This window comes from Erithacus rubecula (genome assembly GCF_903797595.1).
Source record: "Erithacus rubecula genome assembly, chromosome: 1".
NCBI lineage: Eukaryota > Metazoa > Chordata > Aves > Passeriformes > Muscicapidae > Erithacus > Erithacus rubecula.
Window position 1 is genome coordinate 10023529 of NC_136658.1, and position 25652 is coordinate 10049180.

Below are 25652 nucleotides of genomic sequence, written 5' to 3' on the forward strand. Positions count from 1 at the left end.
GCAAGTTACCAGCCCTGTGTTAGTCCCCAAAGACAAAATATGTCCAAATACTAATCAGTTTAACAACCAAAAAAGTGAGTTTCTTCCACTGGCATAGCCTACGTCTTCCTCTTCAGAGCGGAGAGAGCAGAAAGAAAAAAAGATGTGAAACTTCTGCTAGCAACTTCATATCCTCAGGCTTTTGGGTTTTTATCCAACAAGAAAAGCACATGCTATCAGCCAAGATCATACTGCACTCATTTGCTGTTCTCTGAAACCCATCATTAAAAATAAGACATAATTTGTTTACAGTGACCAATTTCTCCTCAATTAAAGGCTGCCTCTGCCAGCCCTCCTCACACTGAGTCACCATCTTGTTCTTTTGACAAGATGGTTACACTTACTATGAGTCTGTAATTCTCATCTGCATCTCCAGGTGAGTTGCATCCTTTGAAGTTCCTCACACTTGCACAGACTTAAAGACATAATTTATTCATTCTAGCTACACACTTTTTCTTTTATGCAAGCTCAACTAAAGCACGGTTGTCTTCTGCTCCACTGTCTATTAATTCATGAAGGCAACACAGCATCAACAAGACCAGCAGATATGTTTCTAAAGCAGTACTCTTTAGGAGAAAGTCTACCCTAAGGATCCAAAACTCTGACTTAAAGACCTCTAATTCCAGTGACAATAACAAACCTCTGGTCAAGACACTACTACACTCCACAATAAAGCTATTTATATATGCAAGCAAACTCAGTACACTAACACAGGCATTCCACAATTAGTGTTCATAACTAGTAAACAAACCTACTATCCACTCCAAAAAAACAATGATTGCCCATAACTCCTTTATAACATAGGTTAGGAGCAGAAAACAACACAGAGTGTGTGGGGATTACCAGACATGCATACACTGACAAACATTCCCAAATCTTTAGCTTAACCACTCCACTGACTAGTTGAACACTTGGTGCAACATCTTTTTTACAGCTTATGTTTCTGTAACTCTGACTAAATAGAACTCTTTTAAAAAAGAGGAAACAAACTTGAACCAAAGCTTTGAATTACTTTAACTGTTTTTGAAGATGTGAAAGATTTCAAAAGGCTTGTTGCCACAAAAGCCACTGTCTACAAAGTTCTATTAAAGCTGTATTAGAGACCATCTGCTGCTGATCACAACAATTCTCCAGTTTTAAATTGCTAATTAATTAATTATGTTTTAATTCCAAAGTGCTTGTCTTACTGATTCTGAGACCAGCAAGTAATACCATTAACTTTTCTGTAAATACAATTGCTTGACAACTAGAAGATGCACTACAGAAATATTCAATTTCTTTATTTTTGAAAAGAGAAATAGAAAAAAACATTGTGGAGAAAAAATGGATCTCTAATCCCAATTTCTGGTTATTTGCAAAACATTGGTTCTGGTTAAATCCAAATCCCCACAATTTAAGAAGTGCATATGTTTTGTAAGGATTTCACTTGGCTATATTCTATTGTGTTGGAGATGCTCAAACAGCACTACGCAGACCAATGATGTATTTGAGTAAAGCCAAGCAACACACGGATTTATTTTAAGATTAAAGAAATAAAAATATACCCTTGCATCTGCAATCTGTGCCATTACAATGGATATGAGAAGCTCTGCAGGCTGGGATTTGGTACGACTGCCTCCAGCTTCTAGACCTTCCCTACTAATGCTCACAAAAGTTGCCACTGGAGGCAATGCAAATGAGTCCTAAGAGAGACCAGAAACAAAACAACAACTGCTTGTCAACCATGACATGCCCAAATTGTATTCTTTATGCTCATCAGCATTCTCAAGTTCTTAGGCACGCATGTAGGCCCACAGAGGACAGTGGGGCTACTCAAGTGAATAAAATGACTCACAAACCAAAGTGCATATACATAAGCAATCACTGGACAACACTCGGGGAATTATTCCCTGGTATCAAAGAAAAATAGGATTTAGGAAATGGGAACCGAGGGAGCAGATCCAAACAAAATGACAGTGATGCTAAATGTCTACAAGCCATTGTAACGTAATATCTAATAATGATTTTACTGTGGCAGTCCCTTGCCACACAAGCTCAATTTGGAACTGTTTTATTTAAAAAATAAGAGATGGTAACACAGTGTTATTTAATCTTCTTTCGCTCTGAAATTACATGTAAACCAAGCTTTTCACTATTTAGCTACCTCCCAAACAAGTGGGCTTAACCTTCAGAACTTAACAGTGAATTACACACAAGATGTTCAGATGTCACAAAAATACTTCTTTTTCTTTAATCAGCACATAAACAAATTAAAAAATTCCACAACTCTTATAGTAAAGGAGAGGGGTTAATTTGAACATTTATCACTTCAAAACATATTATAATCCTAGAAGGCTCATACATGGCACACAGTTGTCTGGCAGCTTTAGCAAGACAAAGAACAAGCCCCAAACCAAAGAGACAAGGTAAACAACCCAAACAAATTATTTACCTTGAATGTGGTTCCATTAGGAAAGCTGTTCCTTCAGGAGTCCAAGGATGCATTAATTTTCTTCCTCAAAAATTTCATGCTTGATCTGAAAAGAACAGAAATTCCCCTATGAAATTCTGCAAATCATTCTTTTCTACCTAATATCTACTTTCTTGGTGTTGGTGTAACAGAAAGCAATGCTTTATTTTGGTAAGTACAAACTGCAAATAACACTTTTATATCAGAAGAAAAATGTAGTTCCAAACTTCAGAAATCAAAATCTTCCAGACAGAACCATGAGTAAAACTAGCAGAAACAACTCATCTTGTCTAGACTTGTACTAAGGGACATTATTCTGCAAGAACAAAATCCACATTCAACTCTAAGCCAGAATCCTCTTTTCCTTCCTTTCATTCAAAAAACAGCTGTGACATGAAAGGCCTCTTTCCTATGTAGTGGTTACTGCTTAACACTTCAAACTTGCACCCATGAACATCAAAATCAGTTTTTAAAGAGCCTCTGTTAATTTACACATAGGTAAAGAAAGGAGTATAGTATAACAGGTGAGTGCAATGCTAAACACAACAAAATTCGTTAGAAAAAAAATAAACTAGTAGAAATTGTAGTATTTGCTTTTGAGAGATTTAATAATCACATATAACACTATTTTATTTAAGTTAGAGAATGTTACCCATTACAATCACAGCCTTCAAAGTTCTTCTCAGCACTTGTTTATTACTCTTAAGTGAAATATTGCTAAATATTGTAAGTTGCAAACGTACAGTTAGCCCAGATCATTCTTGTTTCTATTTCAGCCTTGTTGCTGTGAAAAGCACTATTAAAGGTCTTCAAGTTACCACCCAAACAGCAAACTTATTATGCATAGAGTCAACTTCAAATACAATAAAAGACAATTCAAAAAATGAAAAAGAATGGACTTTCTCCACCACTTAGCTGAACTTTCCCCTCCCTCTTTCTGCTTGGCAATGGGTGAGTTCCTCTCCTTATTTCAACACCTTTAACCTCTGCTCCCACAAAATATGCATACAAAAGCTCTTTAAACACACAATTCCTCCAGCACCAATGACCCCACAGGTGGGTATGGGTGGGTAGAGGATAGAGGGGGAAGAGTGGGAAGTGTGTGTGCTGGGGGCACATTTCTCCCTCCACAAAACCTCTTGGGTCCAAGCCAGATTAGAGAAAACACCTAATTCTGACCACTGCAATGTGCTTGCTAACTGGGAAAAAAAAGATACAGGTGTTGATCAATGGGTGATCATCCAAAAAAACATCTATTCAAACCTTTCAGGTACATGAAATAACAGCAGCATGCTGGACTGCTGCCAGCACCAAGACCCAACAAAACATGCCCAACAATAGGGCCAATTAAGCTGAAAAATAAGTAAACACCCTGGAATACTACATGCACATGCCATTTTAAATCCTTCTTCCATATACACCACAAAATGAAAAGGCAAGTTGCACCACAGAAGGGGCACAATGCTCAAAATTCATACTCAATTAGGGGGGAAAAAGATCTATCTTCACAGTAGAAATTAACAGAGAAATGACAGGTACACAGTGACAAAGGTAAATAAACACAGTCCAGGCTAATAAACATAGCTCAAAGCCTTCTCAACTCTATTCTACTGGAAGGGTAAATAAGCTGGATGTGGAATCTTTTGTGGACAATGAAAAACAGGACAAGAGGTCCCAAAAAGTAGAAGAAAGCAGTGACATTAAAAAAAACATAGTCATCTTTCAAAGCCACCTGAATTTGAGAAAAATATTTAATTCCAGTATTACTGCTCTATACTATAGAGGCAGACAAAATGTTTTTCACCATTGACAAGCGACTCTCTACTTCCAAGAGAAGAGAGATTGCTACATAGTAGGGAAAAAACACAAAACGAGGAACAAAAACCCTCTCCATTCAGTACTGTCATCAAGGTTGAATGTACAGGTGGGATTTCCTCTAGGTCAGCATTCAACAGTCTTTTTGTATTGTTCTAAGTGACTACAAAAGGTTTGTGAGATTTCAAAAAGATAACAAGGTAATTTGTTATTTCTGGGAAAAATTCCATATTCCTTCAATATGTTTTAAAAATTGAGGAGAAAAAACCAAAAAACTTTCATAGAAGAGCATTTTATTCCCAAACACTTTGCATCTGAACCATTGGCTTTATACACTTTATAAATTTTGGAATGTTGATTTGTGTTGTTTTATGGACTATCAAATGCAGGATGGGTGATAACATGAACACCACCAACAAGGCCATCTCTTGGCCCAAGAACCATTTCTTTCTACATCTGAGGCAAGCCTTGCTTTTGACACCACTGAAAAGGCTTTTCAGTTCACTTCCCCTCTTTCTTTTCCCAGTGGGAAAAGGCACAGAGAAGAAGCAGAAAGCAGGTAGCTATGAATCTTAAAGTTTGCTATGGAAAAAAAAATCAGAACAACAATACCAACCAATGAGAACAAAAATACAGTTCATCTGTGAGCAAGACTTATTGCTTGGATACATCTCAACACAGAACTTCATGGACTGTGTTTTGGGGCAAATTAAATACTCCCTAATTTATTTACAAAGAATAGTTTCATCCTAGACTGGAACACACTTTACATCTAGCACCTGATCTCTTCACAAGGACTCCCTCACAACTTCCTCTCTTGAGAGAAGGAAGTTCACCCCTTCAGAAGTCTTTCCCAACCCCAAGTTTCTTTCCTACATTCAACTGATCATCTTAGAAACCAGTGACTAAAGCAGAAAATCTGCAGCTTCTGCTTTTAATATGATTTTGTCTACAAGTAAAATTGGTTTTCCTCTGCTGAAGGCAATGGTATTTAAAAATAAGTGGTATGAAAACAAAACTTCACTCAAGACAGGCAATTAAATGAGAGCAATGAGCTCCAATAACGATTTAAGTATGAGAAGACTATGCCAGGAGGGGTTTGACCCAAGCTAAGATGTCTAGCAAATGCTTCTTCCCCTTTCTACGCATGAATATTTATTTACATGAGTTTTAGTTTCTATTCTCCTTCTTCAACCATCAAGCCAAGTGACCTGCAACAGACAGCCAAATAAATTACCAAATTAATTCTTTCAAGTGCTAAATAGGTCTGCTAGCATTTCCAAGTATTTGAAATAAATAATCCAGAAACCCTAAAGAGCAGGCATTCATCTTTACCAAAAGACTCTCTCTGCCCACTTTTCCCAAGGAATTTCTTCCCACTGGGAAACACATGAGCTTTCACGTGATCCCAGATGCTCACACAGAAGTACTGGCTGCCAAACCTTCTGTGCTGGTTTCTAACTCAGTGTTTTCCAGTGCAACTGGTGAATCCCTAACATCAAAATGTCCAAAGGCAATGCCACGACCCTATTTAAACACTTTCCCCAGCTCTCCCCCTCTGTGCAGGCAGAGCAGCACAGCTCAGAGTTACTGTTCTTATCATTTTGGCCTGCTGGCAGGAAGAAAGAGCAAACCACAAATGCTGTTACCATTAACCTTTTTGTCTTTAGCTCAAGACTGTTTAGAGAGATTGTCAAATTTATGCTTTCTATCTTTTTTTTTACATTTATGCATATTCTTTCACACCTTCTCCTCTCATTCAGGCTTCATTCCCTACCTATGTACCTTTCTGCTTGTTTGACATTGCCTGCCCTCCTGAGCAGCAATGATTTATACTTCAAAATTTGCACTTCTTGTCCCAAAAGTGTTATTTATTTATCCTTTTTAATCCATTGGCTAGCCATCCTATTAACCCTGCCTCCTGTTCATCCCCAACCCACTGCTCAGCAGGTGGGAGATGAGCCCTGCCAGCCCCATGCAGGGCAGCCACCAAAACCCTTCCCTGGAAAAGGGGATTGTGCCCCCAAAAACCCCTCCCTGGAAAAGGGGATTGTGCCCCCAAAAACCCCTCCCTGGAAAAGGGGATTGTGCCCCCAAAAACCCCTCCCTGGAAAAGGGGATTGTGCCCCCAAACCCAGCTGGGAACCCCACACTCTCCCCAGGCTCTCTTCTGGATCCCCTCCATTCCCTGTACATTCACACAGAGAAAAAAAGATACATACAGCCCAAGTCTTTGGGGGTTTCAGATACAGGCAAGCTCAGAAGAGCTGTTCTAAAATGATAATTCACAAAAATCTTGTGGGCTTCACGTGCTCTCTGATAGCTCTGCAAGGAGGTGTCAAGCACAGCCCTAGAGCAGGACAGCTGACTGGGGGAAATGCAACTCCCCAGCTTTGCCTTGGACAAGTTTATACATGTGCTCTGCACAAGGCAAAACAGGGTTTATCTTTTATTATAGTCATGTCCTGCACCGTCACTGGTAAAATTAACAATGCTCTCAGTGCTAATAATAATAAAACTGGCATTATATAAACTTGTTGCCAATGTTCAAAGCCTGAAAAATAGGGTTAGCTCTGAAGATACAAAGTAAGCTTTAAGCAAGAAAGACTTGTCAATTCCTTTAAGCAAATGCTGCAATAAGCAAAACTACAAGCAAACAGGAGAATCATAAAGTTAATTCATGCCTGAGTTCTACAACCTTTACTGAATCACTTTAAAAAAATTTTCTTCATGTTTTTACAGAACAAATTTACCCCAAACACAATTATTAAGCAGTGCAGGTGCTACAGCCAGTGATTAAATCACCCTTTTAAGTTTACAGTATAAAAACATTTTTACTTCTACTTATTTATCAACATAGTTTTTATGACTATGATAAATTTTGGTGAGCACATCTGTCACTTTAGAAAAAGAAACACATATGGGGAGCAGAGAAGAAAAGCATGTTTTCACCTGCAAGGGGAAAAAAAGCCAAAAATCTCCATCCAGCATGGTTTGGCATTTGACTGCACATTGTATTCTATGCATGCATGGCCTACAAAACCCTGAAAGCCATTGACAGAGAGTTCTTGCTCATTAGATAACCCAGAAGCATAGGCTGGTGTAGCAGCAGGTCAGATTTCACCCCAGCCCAAAACATGCAGTCACTACTCCTCACCTCTCCCATGGCACTCACAGAACACAAACACCTCACATACACATTTCACTCATGACTAACTTGCTGTCTTGCTTTGCAGTTCATGTCAACTCTGTCTCAGGAGACCACTGACACAACAAACTTCTCGACCACAAGTGTGGGAAGACAGCTGCCTCGGACAAAACCCCCAAAAGCTGCCTGAACACTGCTCTCCATGAGAAGTTTTGCCTTTCAAGATGTTAGCTAGTGATGCCCATAGAGTAGAATTACTCAGATGCCATAAAATCTGATCCCAACCACAAGACATCCTCAGCTCAGAGAGCTTTTGTCATCTGGCATCTTAATGTGTCACTCTCTCATGTGTTCAGCCAGCCCTAGAAGCAGTAAATCGCATTTGTGTACTAAAGAAAATGTTTCCTACTCGCTCAGGAATACACCACCCCCTTTCCACAAGTGACTGCTGCCTCCCCATAGGTCTTCGCAGATGGGATTCGCACTCTTTGTTAAATAAAGCTTTACGGTACCTCTGAACATTTATAGTGCCATGACTCAGTTAAATTCTAATCAGCCTGGGAGCTGTCTGACACTGCAGCAGGTCCCCTCAAAATAAAACAAGGAATAATATAGTCTCCAGATTCCAGAGAGATGAGGCAAAAGAGGACAACTTCCACTTCAGCCTTCTTAACAACAACATAATCCCAAAGCCAGAAATCCCACTGTTTTTTTTTCCCCAACACCTTCAACACGTGTCAAGCATTTTAGCAGAATCCTTCTTTAAACGAAAAGCCCAGTAAATCACCAGGATACACAAGAAGAAAGGCGCAGCACACACAAGGCTGTCTGCTCGCTACAACGCTGCCCCCGTTTTGCCCATAGTACATTTCCTTAGATTTCACAACCTTCCAACTTAATCACCCGCTGACACTTAGAAAGAAGAGCCTCTAACAACGTGCTCCGTAGGGAGAAACGGAGGGTAGAAGCGGGAGGGGGAGAAGAAATTTTAAAATTCACCTTTAGAGGGCTTCAGGGACACACACACCAAAAAAATTTAAAATAAATAAATAAATAAAAAATAAAAAAAAAAACAACAGCACGTCTGGAAAAGTAACCTTTAGTCTAGAAGGGAAACAGCGACGTCCCCAAGGAGCGCGAAGCGATGAGAAGGCATCTTTGGGGGGCGCAGGGCGCCGAGGCTGAGCCGCGGCCGAGCGGCGGAGCGCCGGGCTGGCTGCGGGCCCGCAGGTGGCGGCGGGCGGGCAGCGCAGGGCCGGGCGGGCAGCGCAGGGCGGCGGGGCCTTGCCCGCAGCCCCGGTGCGAGGCCGAGCCCCGCGCCGCCGCAGCCGCGGAGCACCGAGCCGGCGGCCCCGGGGCTCGCCCGCTCCGGGAGGGGTCCCTGCGAAAGGGGGGGCCCGGCTGTGCGGCCGGCGCTCGGAGAAACACTGGCGGGTCCCGGGAGGACGGGCTAGTAACTTTTCCGTTCCGGCGGCTCCCCCAAACCCACCGCGGCCGGGCAAACTTTCCGCCCGCGCCGCGGGTGCCTCGGGGCGGCCGCCGCCGCCGCGCCGCGCTCACCCCGGCATTGTTCCCCGCTGCCGCCGCCCGGCACGGCGCGGCCCCGGCCCGCCCCGCTCGGCCATTTCCCCGGCGGAACAGCGCCGCACTCACCCCGCAGCCGCCGCGGCTCCTCCCGGGCGGGCTGCCCGAGCGCCCCGCAGCCGCTCCGCCCCGCCGGTGCCGGCGCTGAGCTCCGGGGCAGCGGCGGCTGCCGGAGCCGAGGCGGCTGGAGGACAGGACGCGGCTGGACAGGGCAGGACGCGCCGCCTCCCGCCACCCCCGAGCCCCGCGTCCCCCCGCCCCGCGCATCCCCGCGCACATACAGGGCGAGCCGAGCTCCGCTGCGCTGCTCTCCGCGGCTCGGGGCTCTGCTGCAATGCCTGCGAGGCTGACTTTCAAAGCCTAACCCGCAGCCGCGATCCTCCCTCTCCGCCTTCCACCTCGCCCGCCGCGGCGCAGCCCGGCCCCTCCCTCGCCGCGCCATTCATCTCTCCAGCCAAGTTTCTTAACCCTTTGGTCACCTCCCGGCGGGATGCTCGGGATGCGCCCGGCGCGGAGACGGCAGGGCAGGGCAGGGCAGGGCAGGGCGGCCGCACGTACGCGGGTCTCATCCCCTCCTGCCCGCTCCCATCAATCGGACTGCAGTCGCGGAGCCCCCGGGAAACAAACTTACGAGCCACAGCACCGGAGGACCCGATCTAATGAAAACGGCAGTGCCTTAAAAATAACACTTTTTTTTCCTTTTCTTTCTTTTTTTTTTTTTCTTTTTCCTTTCCCCTTTCGACTGCTTTGGAATAATAGGGGGGAGAACGTTTGTAGTGTTACTAACATTTGTCGGTTTAGAGCTTATGTTTTCAGCCCTTCCTTTAGAAACTTTATTATTATCATTAATAATAATAATCATAATCATAATTGAAAATATGGGATGCTCCCGGCGGCGCTGCCCCCTCCAGCCCCGGCCTCATCTCCGTATTCCTGGCCCCAGCTTCCCCGGCCACCGGGAGCGGGAGCATCCCTGCGGGCTCCCGGCACATGTCCGTATCCCTGGCCTCAGTTTCCCCGGCCACCGGGAGCGGGAGCATCCCTGCCGGCTCCCGGCACATGTCCGTATCCCTGGCCTCAGTTTCCCCGGCCACCTGGAGCCGGAACATCCCTGCGGGCTCTGCCAGGGCGCCCGGCGGTCCCTGTGCCGCGGGGGAAGGAGAGCAGGCAGGGCAAAGCGCTTCCAGCATCAGACCGGCTCATCGATGCCAAGCTGTCTGCCCACGTGGCAAACAAATACAGTTTGGGAGGAAAAAATAAAAACCAAAAACAACCCGGAGTTGGGCAGTGCTTCCCAAGAAGTTCAGCCCTCCATTTTGGTAGGCGACGTTCCCCGAACCTCCGCTGTCAGAAATCGCACTAAATGTCAAGTTGTTCTTTAGACTTTGCTGCCACCAAAGAAGAGAGTACACAGAGATACAGGCTGAACTTGGCTGTATAAACGAAGCTACAAAGTGCATGCGACCTTCATCACACCTCCTGTGTGCTCGTGTTTAACAAATGTCTCGACGTGTCGCACGCTGTCTGCCAAAACCTTTACAGAATACTTCATAATACTTTACTTCTGCAAGTCAAAGACTGACGAAAGGGAAACAAATTTGTTTGCAAGTCACATATAAACTGCATGGTGATTACTGCATTAACACATGCTAAAGTTTTAGTTTTAAAACTCAGGTAAAATAACTGATCTATTCAAGCGTCTTTTTGGTAAAAGAACACAGGAATTCCCACTTGAAAGAAAGCAAAAAGGAGTCACATTTATGAAAAACTAAGTATTTTAACTGAGAGATACCACGAATGAAAGTAGATGTAGGAATGTTAAGCAAAACCTCTCTCACTTTGGAATGTATGGATTGTGTACAGGCGTGGAGTGGAGCTAGTAATGTATTACTTGACCTATTTTTTTAAGCCAATGAAAGATTTAGGTTAACTTCATCATGTGTTTTTAACCACTTTCTTCCAGACATGCAGCAGCATTTTCTAAAGCCATTGCCTGTCACAGTGTTTATACAAGTCTCTTTTTTTGACAGCAAGTCTCATTAAAGAGCCTGATCATACTTCCATTAAAAGAATGGGTTTGCTCTTCATTTCCATTATGGGCTCATTAGCAAATTTTGATCGTAAAGAAATTATCCTTAATTTTTTTTATTTCACAAAGAATCTTCATCTCAAATTTTTTTCAATGCTAGGCAGCTGAGTTATCTAGGGAAAAGGAAATTTTCTCATTACTGCAGCAATTTATCTGCTATTTCAATCAAGAGTGTCTGTAGTAGGAACGTCTTTCATTCTTAACCTTAGGGAACGTATTACGTAGATGAGAGACCTACAAAATGAGGAATCTTGGACAGGCAACAGAAAAAACGTGTGTGTGGAGTATTTGTTAAAATTACTGTCAGGTAACACGTAGTTTCTTGAGGACACAAGTTTCAGGAAGATACAATCAACAGAGACTGTATTAAATAAAAAGCATATAGATGTAGTTGGTTATTTTCATCTCTTAATAGTTGTATCACAATGAGCTGTGCCACTAGTCCATATTACCTTAACTATGAGAATTCAAACAGCATACCAAATAAATGCCCTATACAAGTAAAGGAAAAGTGAAAATCCATCTCTCAAGAAGTGTGAAAGTACTGATGTATAATTGTTGGTCCTTCCTAAGCATCCTTCAACCAAACCTAAACACACACTCACTCCTCAAACATAAAAGTTGAGCATCTGTGGCTGTGCCTATCTGCCATCTCTGGGGGGTGCCTGCACCTTCACTTTCCTACAGACATCACAAACAGGACACTTGTTCAGGTTTTTTTTTTTTTTTTTCCAAAGGGAATTCATCACTATAAGATGCTGTTAAATGGAAGGCCAGTTGTGGCAGGGAAGCATAAACTACCTTAACATCAGTCTTGGAAGGCAAAAGTGTATTTATAGAGCTTACATTAGAGCTCACTCCCAGAATTGCAAGCACTTAGTGGGCAGCTATTGGTGTCACAGTTTGGTAATATCAGCAAAACACTTCTTTTTTATATTTATAAAATATATAACAATGCATCCCCTTCTTTTCAAGACAGAGAGGTATATTTTTGACCTAGGAAACCTTATATCAAAACCAAAATGTAACTATGATTCTGACATTTTTGAAGAGCCAAACTAATCTGTGTGACCATTTTAAAAATGGTTAAATAAATAGTAGATGCACCTACAACTTTCCTTTGATCATTTTGATGATTACAATACTGCATTTAAAAATTATGAGCAAAGCTGCTTCTTCAGTAACAAACTTTAACTTGCTGAAGCAAAACCCATTGGTCTGTGCCATATAGTTAAAAGACACATATTATTATATAGTGTAAATGCAAATGCTATTTTGTTGTTTCCAAACATTTTTAAGCTAATGCTAGCTTATTTTTAAATCGCATAATATGCCTTAAAGAGCTTGGGAGAACTACAGTTGCTTTTATTTTGATTTTTCTTTAAGGTTATCTCAGCCTCTCAAAAAGCTAATCACTCTGAAACTACCTTTTTACCCTTTTCAATCACAATAATTAAGGCCTTGCTTTATGGCATCCAATTGTGATATGAGAGGCTTAGGATGTGGTGGAGAAGCTAGCTAGCTTTACAGAAATGCATTTCCAGGCTAAATCTTCCTCTAAAATAGTTTGTCAGCCTTACATAGACAAATAATGAAATTCTGTCCTTGACTCAGCCTAGTTCAATTCACGTAATATGTCAGATTAGCCACCATTTCAAAGGTGCCTTCACAGAGGATTAGATCACCTAGTTGTTCCAGAATTTAGGAGCACACATGCACACACACACCCCCACAAAAAAATAGAAAATAAATAGAAAATAAAAAGAAAAAAAAATCTTTTTAATCCTGCTTATTCAATAAAGGACTGCAAAGGAGGTTTGCTTAAATTAATGATCACCATTTAGCAGTATTCATTAATCTGCAGTAGCAAGGTGCAAAAGTCTGCTGTTCTTCAGGAGTCCTGTCTGGGAGCACCTGAAATCAGTGGGAACCTTACAAATGTTATCAGAGGAGGAACTGGTGCAGGGAAGGGCTCCTGCAGGGGTTACTGTAGGGCACCTCCTGTTTTCCCCATGACAGCAGCAAGTCTGAACTGTTGGTGGTGGAGTTGAATTACACAATAGCATGTAAAAAAGGAAGAGTAATACTCTATAGCTGAAAGTTATTAAAAGTTATACTACACACCTTTGCATTTTCATCTACCTACATTTAAGATTATAAGGGTATTTGTATGCATATATATATCATTCCCTACTTGAGCTGTTTTCCACTTTCTTTTTTTTTTTTTTTTGTTTTTTTTTTTTTTTTTTCTTTCTTTTATCTTTTTTCAATTAGAGAGTCTACTTCCATTTTTACAAGTACTTCCAAGCAGGTCATCTGAGAGGAATGTACCCTTAGCAGCTCAAATTAATTTTTTTCCCCTGCATTATTTAAAAGTAGACTTCAGATCGTGACTATTTGTTCTAAGAGTCATAAGCAAAGGACCAGATGCTAGAGTCTTTTCAATTACAGAAACATTTAAAGACAGCTGTACCATATAAACTCTCATGGAGGAATCATATGCTTGCAGCATCTGGTGAGTTTTGGCCATGCCTCCAGCACACTGTATCTGTTCTGAGGCAGGAGCTAGGGTGAGGCTTACTTTGCCATGTGTGATTTTGGGGTAGGCATGTGCAGTTTTCTGACCCTAAACGAGGAGTAACACTTCAGTTCTTACATTTAGTGGCAGGAAATAAACACTACATTCAGCCCTTGTGACCTTTCATAGAAGAGTCAAAAAGGCTGGTGCTAAATTGATATGACTACCTCACATTATTTATTTTACCAGAACAAAATACTAGGGTTTTTACCCAGAAGAGAGCATCCTGTACTTTTGAATTTTCTGCAATTTCATCCCACTTGCACAAACATGAAAAATATATTTCTGAGAACATTGTTCCGATGAGTCACGTTCCTGGTAGTGTGAAAGCACATCCAGAAAATAACCACTCTGGAGTCCTTGTTCAAAAACTGGCATGAGAAGCACCACAAGAGCAGGTATTGCTCTACATAAGCACTGCTCCTGCTTGTGGGTCGATGGCCATGCAAAGACAGCGTTTGAGAAAGTTATAGGCACATAGATGAACTGCTCAGAACATTCATTTTCCTTTCACAATTTGTATTTGCCTCTTTTCTCTGACAAAGGACTTCCCCATGTCACAGTAACAGATTGAGAGAGGACTGAAGAACCATGCCCTCTTTCACACTCTGCCTTCAGAAGTTACTCCCGGTAACAATTTTGTTCCACAGCCCCATTTTCTGGCCGGCTAGCAGGAGCTCTGGGTAACCCTTTGTCGTGGCTCTCATGATGACACAAGACATGTTGCTGGAACAGTATGTTCTCAAATGAAACGAATGGTACTTGCAAATTACACACACACGGTCTGGCAGCCAGGACCACACTGCTAATGAATAAAGTTCTGCAGAGGAGCATTAGGAAGCACCTAAAAAAACAAAGTTTGAGTGTCCTGTGTTTGCCCTTCAAAATAACACAGGTGCTGGACAAACGTTTTAAAATATACAAACGGTTTAATTACGTATTAAAATTGCAATAATATTCTTTAGTACAAATGGTACTAGCTCTGACTCAAGTACAGGAAACTGCTGTGTTTAGCTAAACTGTGCATCTCATGTATTTTTATTAAATCTATTTCCCTTCCCACATATTAGCTTATGTACAACTAAGAAATTGTGAAGAAAATCTGGCTTCTTTGTCTAGGTACCTAAAAGAAGACCGTTCTAAAAACATGGTTCCAGTTCTGAGAATGAAATATTCTCAAAAGAAATTTGTTGCTTACCTACCTGACATCATAAATTTAGTCACTAGTGATTAATTAGTGTTTCTGTTTACATACAGATGCCTAATGAGAAAATCCATTCAAATTGTGCATCCAAAATCTTAAAGAACTCAAGTCACTGGGCCATGTAAAGCTAGATAAGTTTCTGCTTGACTGTATTTTGCATGAAGGGTTTATCAGAATCTTATTAGTTGTGCTTTTATAACTGATCCAACTATATATCTTTGCATATTTTTATTAACATACAAATACCTAGGTTTTATTAGGAGACATTAGCTCCACTAAATGTTAGGTATATAACAACTCCAGCTTTGATGCTGTTGATCATCACACCAGCAATTTACATCTGATATAAAACTGTCAGAGGCATAGGAGTGACTTGAGCCACCATAAACCACAAAGCAACAGCTCTGTTCACATAAGTTACATTTCCTTACAGAGCTGGGAAATTTCCTTTGCCACTTTTTGCATATATTTTAGAGGACTACCTAGCCAAGACTGCCCTTGCTTTAAAAGGAGTGGGAACGTGAGGATACTGCCATATAAACAGCAGATACTATGCCCTGTTTCTATAGATGTAATTCTAATTTTGGAATAATTGCATCTCTTTTTTCTTGTTTGATATATGATTAAAAGAAAAAAGAAATGTGGAAGTGTTTTCTGTGGAGAAGAAAATTCATTCTGAGTTTTGATGACTTAGCACAGAGAATATCTGGGTTACATTCTTAATTTGAACAACATCCATTTTGCTGCATTACAGTGGCCAAAACAGCTAATTTGAAAGAAAAGCCTGAGTAAAGGAAATAATTGCATTTTGTTAATAATTTGAAAGTTTTGTTTCATGTTTATTTGGTTTGGAAACAACATTTTTAGTTTAACTTGCTGAATTTTGTCTAACCTTCTCTGCCTACTTTTTGCTTTATTTTGTTATTTTATTCAAGCAGAATAATGTCATCTTATACAGAATGCAAATGGATCCATGTTTTTTCTGAAAAACTCCTCTCAAAATTATTCCATCCTCTAAAATCCCTTCTTTAATGTACACTATACTGAAACTCTTGGTACATCATACTATTGTTAACTTTCTTAGTATAAAGGTAAGGATTCACATTGCTCCATACAGGCAGCTCCTAAAATATGTTATGTTCTACATCCCTAATAGCTCTTAAATATTTCAATGGCCTGGCCCTTTGTCTACTAGCAGAATCATACAAAAACAGTTGCTTGAAAAAATGTTTTTGAAAAAAAAAAGAATTGTCTGTATGGTTTGAGTAAAGCAGATTTAAACTACTGAAAAGGTGATCACTGGCGACAATTATTTAACTAATTGTTAAATAATTATTATTTAACAAGTAATTATTAAGTAGTTAAATTGGCTGGGTTGAGAAAAAAAAATAAATCTATAAATATTTTTTCACCTCTCCCAAGCCACTTTTTGTACCAATTATTTGTAATTTTTCACTCCCACTGTCTGATTAATGCCACTCATATGGATGCTTAAAGAAAGTTATAAATGTCACAACAAATTGGGTAAATTCTTGGATTTTTGAAACAAATAGTTTCATGTGCTTTCCAGAGATATTACTTCAATTGTAGATATTGTTCATGCCCTTTCTATAAAGAAAAAGGTATAAACAATTTGCTATGCTGAGTAGCTCTATTCTCTACTGAAATTCTCTTTCCCAGTATGAGGTGTACTGCAATTCCAGTAATAAGCTGTGCTTGGATTTATGGGCAAAACACAGTGTAAATCATGACACGAGGACATGTAATTTTGTTTTCTATGACTCATCAGCTTTTTTCCAGTTCCCACTTTGATATCCAAAACCCCTGCCTTTTTAATTTTTTTAAATTTTTTAAAAATTATTATTTTTGGGATAAATTGTACGGCCCAGACATTCCAACAAGAATACTCTTCCTCTGATTGCACAGCTGTTCTCTTCTGAGTTTTCATACTTTTTTTCCCCTATCTCTTCTCTGAGAATTGAAATATCACTGAACATTTTCATTGACATTTTCTGATCCTGCTAGAATGCTTCTGGTAGAAAGAAAGAAAACCAGAAAATAAAAAGTAACCCACTGAATTTTTCCTAAATTCTTGACAATTGATTTTAAAAAATCATTATTTGTAGAACCTGTTATCCCATTATTAGGTTTAATTGTCTTTTTATTATCCCTTCTGGGCTTAAATGAAAAAAGAGTAGCAATAAGCATTATTCAGTTGCTCAAATCCAGAAGAAAACAAGAAGTGCCACACCATGCAATAATTCTGATTGTTGTAAGTTGATACACAACAAGAAGCATAAAATCCCTTCAAGAATTTCTATGTTGTTTTACATCCCCAGATACCAGCATCAACAAAAGACATAAAGGATTTGGTTTTGACTTCAGTGAGTATGGAAACAGATTCTGTATTTTGAGTGGGGTTTGCACTAAAAATTTTCAGCAGGGCAGCAAAGAGATGTAACCTTCTCCTAAAGACAGTCTCTCACTCACCAGCTACTCTCATTTTGCTAGATCTTAATGTTCTCCTTGAATGCCTGAGGAGCTTTATCTTCCTGTTTGGCACAGTCCTAAATTGGCTTAAATCATATTTATCCAACATTTACCTGCATTATATTTTCAAGGGTAATTTGTGTCCTTCTCCCAGAGCCTTTATTTTTTGTGCTCTGTAGGGTTCCACTCTGCCCTGTTCTTACTCAGCAGTCTGAAGCTGCCTGTGAGCAGTGTTGGTCATTGGCATCATCCTGGATTTCATTCCTATGCTGATAAGACACAATATTGTTGACCAAACCATCAATTTCAGACAATTCTATTACCATATTGACAAGCTGGTAAGCATAAAAGCCTCTTCAAATTTTCTTCAGTTAAAACCAAAGAAAACCCCTGAGCTGTTCATGGCTGGCTCTTGCCATCAACCCACACCCACTTGAACTTGTAACTCATCTTTAAAATTCAACTGGCTCAAAACCCTGTGTGTTTTATGATTGCAAGCTCTTCTTTCAGTGTTGCAGTCAAAAGATTAAGGATTATTATTAATTGAACTAAATGTGCTTTGCTTATTGCTCAATCATGCTTTTATGTTCCCTAGGCTAGATTATTTTAATGCCCAGCTAGTTGATCTGCCGAGGAGGCTGATTATCAAATTTTATCTTGTGTAGCAAATGCTGTTTCCAGAGCGAGTATTGTACAGAATAATGCATGTTTCATACCTGCTGCTCTCTCACGGTGGCTACCAGTGCACCACAAAATCTATTTAAGCTGTTACTGCTCTTGTACCACCAAGTTTTTTCATGAACTTTGACTTATAATAAGATGTATTTGTCAGCGGGCTGATTGTAGCAGGTTAAAGTAGGGAAGCTTCACTGCTGGTTTCAAAAAAAAAAAAAAAAAAGAGATGTAAACACCCATATATTGTCTACTCATGATCTTAAAGCTATTACATGGTCACTGAGTGGTGGATTTCTGCTTGTAACTCATATATATTTCAGAAAGTGTTGGTATATCCCAACTGGCAGATTGAGAAGCACTTTTCAGCTGCTGAATCCTGGTGCTTGTGCACTATGGTTATACCTTATGTATTGAAATAAAACTATGTGAAGGCACTGTTATTTTGCACAGTCTGATTTTCTTCTAAAGAAAGAATTCTCCTATATCATCACCCTTCTGCCAGGCTGATCAGAGCACTAGGACTGACAGAGGCACTCTGGGCTGCTCTGCCTGGTGATGGCATTGTCTTCTGAGGGGTTCCGGCTTCAGCTATGTCTGTCAGCTGCTGTGAAATGATTAGTAAGTGTTTAAAGTCTAAGCTGTTTAATTTTATTTTGGTCTTTCCTGTGAAAAAGGATATGTTAAGTTGTTTGTTTTGTTTTGTTTGGTTTTTTTTTCCCAGGACTTGGCTTCTAAACGACCAGAAATTAAACCTACCAGAATAGTGTCCCTAGAACCTTTCCTGAGAACATAGAACTTCATGAGTGAGTGGTGGGGACTGAGAGGATTTATCCCTCTCCAGCACTGACAATAAAGGTAATTTCACAACAGACTGCAGAACTTACTTGTTTATAGGAAGTCCTTACAAGAGCTGGAATTTCTGCACAAACGAGTGCCACCATTTAAAAGGAAAAGAGCAGTTGTAGAACCCCTAAAGTTGTACCTCAGAATATGGGCCTACAGGGAATACATTGAAGATTAAAATATTTTGGCTCTAGTGTCTGCTGTAATGAGAATACCTATAGAGATAAACTGGAAGAGCCGAAAAGTATTTAATTTAGATGGCAGCCTTAAAAAATTAACGTGAAAATGAGTATTGCTTAGGGGCAATAGATTGAGGGTACAAGGCTCATTTTTTGTTAACCTTTTACATGACAGTGTGATACTGAAATTAAAATGGCAGCATTATTTGTTTGGGGAATTTATTTTGCATTCTTAATTGTTTTGTGATTCCTAGGTTATGATTTTCTTTTCTGGCAACTTCTGACTGACAGAAGTCGAGGATTTTTCATATCAATACAATGAAATGAGTGAGCTTCATTGTACTGAGTAAAAGATTAAGCAGCAACTTGTTGTAATTGTTGTAAATTATTAAATTAAACTATTCTTGAATATTAATATTTGTTCTGGTCTATCATTATTATGAACATGGAAAATCAATTGATTTCTTTCTAGTAACTGGATCCTTAAGAACTTACCCCAAACTTTGAGCCACTTTGATGTTCAAAGGCTGAGATCAGAGATGAGAAGAAAAAGAATGGAGACCTCTTCACAATATTTTTACCTTTGAAGTCTCAGGTTAAAAGTGCTATTTCTTTGTGCTTAAACAAGCAAGAGAATGAAGGATAAGATCATGAATTATGATAACAGACAAGTGACAAACGTTTTGCATGAAGTACTTTTCCTTGTCAGGGGAGAGAATGTTCTTCTAAGAGATTTCCAAAGAGATTGAAAATTTGTAGAGTCAATTATTGGGAAGGAAGGGATATATACTGTATTTGGGTTTAACTGTTTGAGTGGGAATAAAAGATTAGTTTGGAACATTTCCCCTTATTTTCCCTCTACATTGTATATGAACAGTGGCAAACATGCACATTATCCAACAACAACAAATCCCCCAGATTCAAGCCTGGAACAGTACATCCCATGCTTGCCCCTATGAAAGTCTTTCATGAAAGCTCCTCTGTCATTCAAGATCACACTATTCCCTCCTCTATTTATTTCTAAGTGTCACTCAGCTCCATTCCACCAGCTTGGAAAAACGTCAAGAACTTTTATCTTCAGAGTCAGTTGCCAGTTCTGTTTAGTGAACAAGCCAGCAGGGACCTCTGGTGCCATCAATGCAGCTCTTCAATGCCCCCCTCTCTTTAGGGATGGAGTACATCATTATCCCGATGGCTGGACAGAAAAAAGCTGCATTTTTAGAATAGTTCTCAGGGAGCAGTTACTGGAAATCTCCTCCCTTGAGACAGACTATTGGCAACAAGTTTTGCTGCTGTGACATGAGGTATTGCATCAAGGCCCAATCCTGCCACTAATAAAGTTAGTGGGAAACGTGCCATTCTTTTCAAATGAAGTCAACAGGATTAGTGTAGCAAATCGGGGCTAAAAAACCTACCTTGCATCTACAAATGCAAATGGAAAGTCATATCCCAAGTGAGAATGTCATTTTATGTCTGTTTTCAGACTTTGGAGATGTGTCAAATCACAATAAGTCCCTTCCCCAAATTTAAAATTGACATTATAGAAAATGGAAGTTTTATTTTCATGTTGCAACATTTCCACTTTTGGTTTCAGGGGTGTTTATTTAAGTTTGCATCTAAAATAAGCCAAGAACAGACTGTTTCACTGTTGGGTTTCTTTTTCCTCTTAAAAAAAAAAAAACAATTCATTTCCTCTAATACAAGGCATATGCATTGTGCAGATTTTAATTCTTTACAAAACTATTTTCTGATAGAAAACGCTTCACTTTATGCTTTTCCTTAACCAGCTCTAGCAGACTCTTTTAATTACCAACAGACACATTACACAGCTGTGCTAGGAAACATTACTTAACCTGCTCAGCCTGAATGGAGAACTTCTGTTGATGTCAGCTGTCAGACCCACAAGCTCTTGACTGCACTAACAGGTAACAGTCCCACTCTCTTTGCAAGGGTCCCTTTTCTACAGAGAAATAATATGGTGCTGGGTTATTTAAATTTATATATGTATGTGTGTGTGAGAGAGTGAGAGTTGGTTCATTTTTTTCATAAGATATTATCATACTTGGCAATACTGGCTTTAATTCTACTTAAAATGACAGAACTGGATTGTCATCATTTTTAATGGGTAAAATCTACGCAGTTCATCAGAGGTGCTGTAAAACCTAATCAGAAATTAGACTGTAAAATTAATAGGCCTATATTCCCCATAATGCTGTTTTACAAATCAGGAACAGTAGCAGATTTGGAGTTTCACACATAGTGCAATTCAGCAGTGGTGGAATCCTCAGTTTAAACAAATAACATGTTTGATAACTGGTACCCTATGCTAAAGAGTTGCTGGCTGTGTTTTACTTTGAGAAGTAGGATACCAAATTTGTGCTGTCATCTGAGTGCATTTCTATACCACAGCTATAGGCTATGGGATAATTTCCCCAGTTTATTTCTATGCAGCAGAGGTTAAGAGTGGCTGTGAGATGCTGATTTTGGACTGTGCAGCCCTTGTGTATGAATACCCAGGTGACAGGAGGGCAGTGCTAACTCAGTCAGAGGGGAATGATGAGGAGCAATGGGCAGGACAGGGAGGGAGGCTGGGAGAGGGGATGGCAAGCAGAGCTGTGGAAAAGGGGAGCAGAGCCAGCGGGTCCCCTGTAGCAGGATGAGGGTGATGGTACCGGTATTTCCCTTCCCAATGGGTCTCCCGTAATGGGATGGGGACGATGGTCCCAGCATCTCCCCTCCCATCGGGATGTGTGCTATGGTTCCAGCATCTCCCCTCCCATCGGGATGTGTGCTATGGTTCCAGCATCTCCCCTCCCAGCGGGATGAGGGTGATGGTCCCAGCATCTCCCCTCCAGCGGGATGTGGGGGATGGTCCCAGCATCTCCCCACCCAGTAGGATGAGGGTGATGGTCCCAGCATCTCCCCTCCCAGCGGGATGAGGGTGATGGTCCCAGCATCTCCCCTCCAGCGGGATGTGGGTGATGGTCCCAGCATCTCCCCTCCAGCGGGATGTGGGGGATGGTCCCAGCATCTCCCCTTCAGCGGGATGTGGGGGATGGTCCCAGCATCTCCCCTCCGTGCCCTTGGTACCCGCACGGAGCCCGGGGCTCCGGTGCCCCAGTGCACGATGGGAGAATCCCGAGCGGGACTCCGCGGGTTTTCCTCCTCCCCGTGGGAGCAGCAGAGCCGCCCCGGCCCGGCAGCACCGGGCAATCTGGCGGCACATATGTGACATATGTGACATTATGTAAGGAGCGGCTGCTGCCGGCCCTGAGCCACGGCAGGGCGGCGGAAAGAGGCACAAACCCTCCTTCCTTCCCCGCGCTGGAACGAGCCCATTCCGAGGGATTTGCGCCGCTCTAACACCGAGGGCATCCCGCGGATGGTTGCACAGTGTTACTATAAAACCTCAGGGTTCATCTGCAGAAACATCCCTGACGCCGGAGCTCTCCGTGGAGACGTACTTATAAAAATTGGCGTGAGGGGAAGATTAAATGGACAAGAGAATAAAAACAGATTATGGAATAAATGCAGCCTTGTGGATCAGTTCAATGGGAAGGCAGGAGCCGAATTCTGTAATACTGGGCAGGTTCCTCCACCCCTTTCCCACCTCAGTTTCCCAGATGTGAAATGCCTATTTCAACTCTTTCTCTAAATGCTCTAATATAATCTAAATACCTTCACTGCTGTCTAACCTATGGAATCTGGACCTCAGTATAGTCTTCAAACTCGCAACAAACAATTATCATATTAAACAAACATATAAATATGCTTCCTTTTGGCTTTGGATTGTGCACTCTTTTCTTGTAAATCCTGCTATTCACTCCATCCCGAGAAAAAAAGTGTTTGCCAAAGGCAAAAGAACAAAATCTTTTTTTTAACTACCTGATAGAGAATAAAACACAATGAAAAAGATACATTTTAAAAGTCCAGTTTAAAAACATTTTCAGTAATATTTCTTTATATTAATAAAGCCATTGCCTGAAGTATTCATGTCTTACACCATCAGTGCACAGCAATACAAACCAAGGTGAAAACATTTGAGAAAGAACTTAAATTCCTCTGTAACGAGGAATACACTTTCTCTCTGTCATAATTGCACATTTAAGAGGCCTCTGCTTTACCAGTGGCAATTGAAAATGAATATGCCTAGCTTAGTGCTGTTGTCTTTTAGCTACTATTATAGAAATTGCAGCTACACAATTTTCAAAGTGAGCAATTTTATGAAGTTAATTGTGTAACTTTGTTTATGAATTTAAACCACACAATTAATGTATTATTCACAGACATGCCTAATGGACTCTTTGTACTGAATGATGGTTTAAGAAAAAATATAACTGATTTTGGAGCTACAATGATTGATTTATGAGGTAAAATTAAAAGTGCTAAGTATGTATTACTTGTCTACTCACCAGCTAAGTGGATGGGGGTGGTATGAAAAATATCTATATATAACTAGTTGCAATGCATGGCTATCAAGGAATCAAAGAAATTATTTAAAGCAAAGAAAAAGGATTACCCTAGAAGTAAATGGTGAAGATTTAAGAAAGACAGTTGGCTATCAAGGGAAACCAGACAAGAATTAGATGTTCTTGCTTATAAATATCTCTAATATAAGGTAATGGAAGCTTTATTCTTAGAAATTTTAAAACAGCTGGATCAAACAATATCAAATTAAAAGACAACACTCCAATAACATCTCTCATTAATATCTTGCTTTTCAAGTAATGGTGGGACTTTAAATGAGATTGTACTGAACATGAGTAATGGAAACTACCTGCCTCTAATGAAGAAAGGACCTCTGTGGTACCAGGGGATCTGACTTCTTGGTACTTACCAAGAAGTACTGGAAGTACTTTCCATTTTTAATTCATTTGAAAGAAAAAGAAAATCATTATACATGGTGAACATCATAGGAGTTCACAGGCTGTTCCATTAAAGAGCTTTAAACCAAGCAAAAAGTTCTGTTACTTTAGATAAAAACTGTGCCCTGCTATTCTGCTCTAGCTTTTTATGCTAACAGATTTTAACTGAACAACAAATTGGAGGAGGTACTTGTTTTATTTCATTCTCTGAGCTGATAATTTAACAAAAGTATGTAAAATCATATTAATGCACAGGGCCAGTTTGAAAGAAACACATCAAAGCAATGCACTAAACTTGCTGCTTCCACCATCCTCTTCACTTCCACTAACCAAAAGAGTTAACTCATTGTTAGCTAAATCCCATTAATTTCTTGCTATCCCTTATTTGAGCTATATTCAGGGTAAAAAAAAACTCATCTAGAGGAAAACTACTGTAGTAAAGGACAGTTCTTGTCAAAGGCAGAAGGAGATGGGTGTAGCAAGGAAGTTTGTATAATTAAATAAAAAAGTTAACCTGAGTGTTTCTGTATTGATGGGTCTTGATTTAAGCTTTAAAATTAGGAAAATTCACGTTTCTGTGAAACAGCCATGAACAGCAGAATATAATATAACTACTTTTAAGATAGAGCAAAATACTTCATTTTTCCTAGATTGGCAACTGTCACACATTTTTACATAGAAACAGGACAGATGGATTACTTATTACTTTGATTTTAGATGCCTAATTCCATCAAAGCAAAAACATTGCATCAGCATAGAACTCTTTATCCGTGAATTTTTGATGGGCAAAATTAAATAAAATCCACCCAGATCTTGTGACTTTTATCTTCTGTTGAACACACAGACATATATACGTATATAGATTCCTATGCTACACCACTTTGTGTATAAACAATGTAACATATATAACATATATAAAAGCACTTTTCAGTCAGGTTCACATTATTGTCTACACCATATGACTTTTAACTGGTTAAGTATCAACTTCAGTTCATTTTCCAGCTCAGCTTTGTACTCCTTATCCATTTATTCTCCTGCCAAAGCAACCTGACCCTTCTTCCACCCGAACATTAACACACATTATAAGTTTCAATTCTTCCTCTTTCTGGAAATTTATCTTCATACTTTGTGAACTTTGTCATTCATATTTTCATCAAGTTTCAGTCTTATGGGTCTGAGTGACCGCATTTTGAGAGTGTTTACACTCTTATGTCATGTGTGCTAGAATGACATTATGAACTCCCATAAAAAAAGCAGACCATGCTTAGTGTATATCAATAATGCTTATAACATGTCACATGGAAATGAAATGGAAGTTCTTACACTATTGCCTTTACTAGTATAATTTATTGAACTTGTGGCCACGGGTTTGAGATGTTTATACATGCTAACACTTCTGTTCACCCACTCCACTGGCTCAGACATGGCAACATTCTCCCTAAGAAAGGTTGGCCATTAGGCACAATACAATAACTAATTGTTATTGTAGAAGCTCACATTTTGCAATCCAGCAAAATACTAATAGAAGACCAGTTTACAAATAAATAGCTCCAGTTGTCATAAATTTAAAAAAAATAAAAATCCACCCAAATGTATCTGCTAGATTTCATTTGTTATTGAGTGTGTTAGAGTGGTTAGAGTACCCTCTACTACAGATGACCTGGTGGCTGTCTAGGATTACAGACTGGAGCATG

At 40.2% G+C, this 25652-nt stretch overlaps 1 protein-coding gene across 7 annotated transcripts in view; it reads right to left on the reverse strand.

Annotated features, from left to right (window-relative positions):
* NRIP1 (nuclear receptor interacting protein 1) overlaps window positions 1-25652 on the reverse strand; it is a 91161-nt gene that overhangs the window by 60261 nt on the left and 5248 nt on the right. For 2 of the 7 annotated variants that reach the window (XM_079322680.1, XM_079322675.1), the window contains exons 3-4: window positions 20947-21053; window positions 2471-2555 (exon numbers count right to left, since the gene is read on the reverse strand). The gene's annotated coding sequence lies outside the window, so the exon portion shown is untranslated. Of the gene's footprint in view, window positions 1-2470; window positions 2556-8548; window positions 9013-9104; window positions 9254-9316; window positions 9540-20946; window positions 21054-25652 lie in introns of those variants that run through there. The other 5 variants (XM_079322673.1, XM_079322678.1, XM_079322674.1 and 2 more) reach the window with 5 other exon arrangements.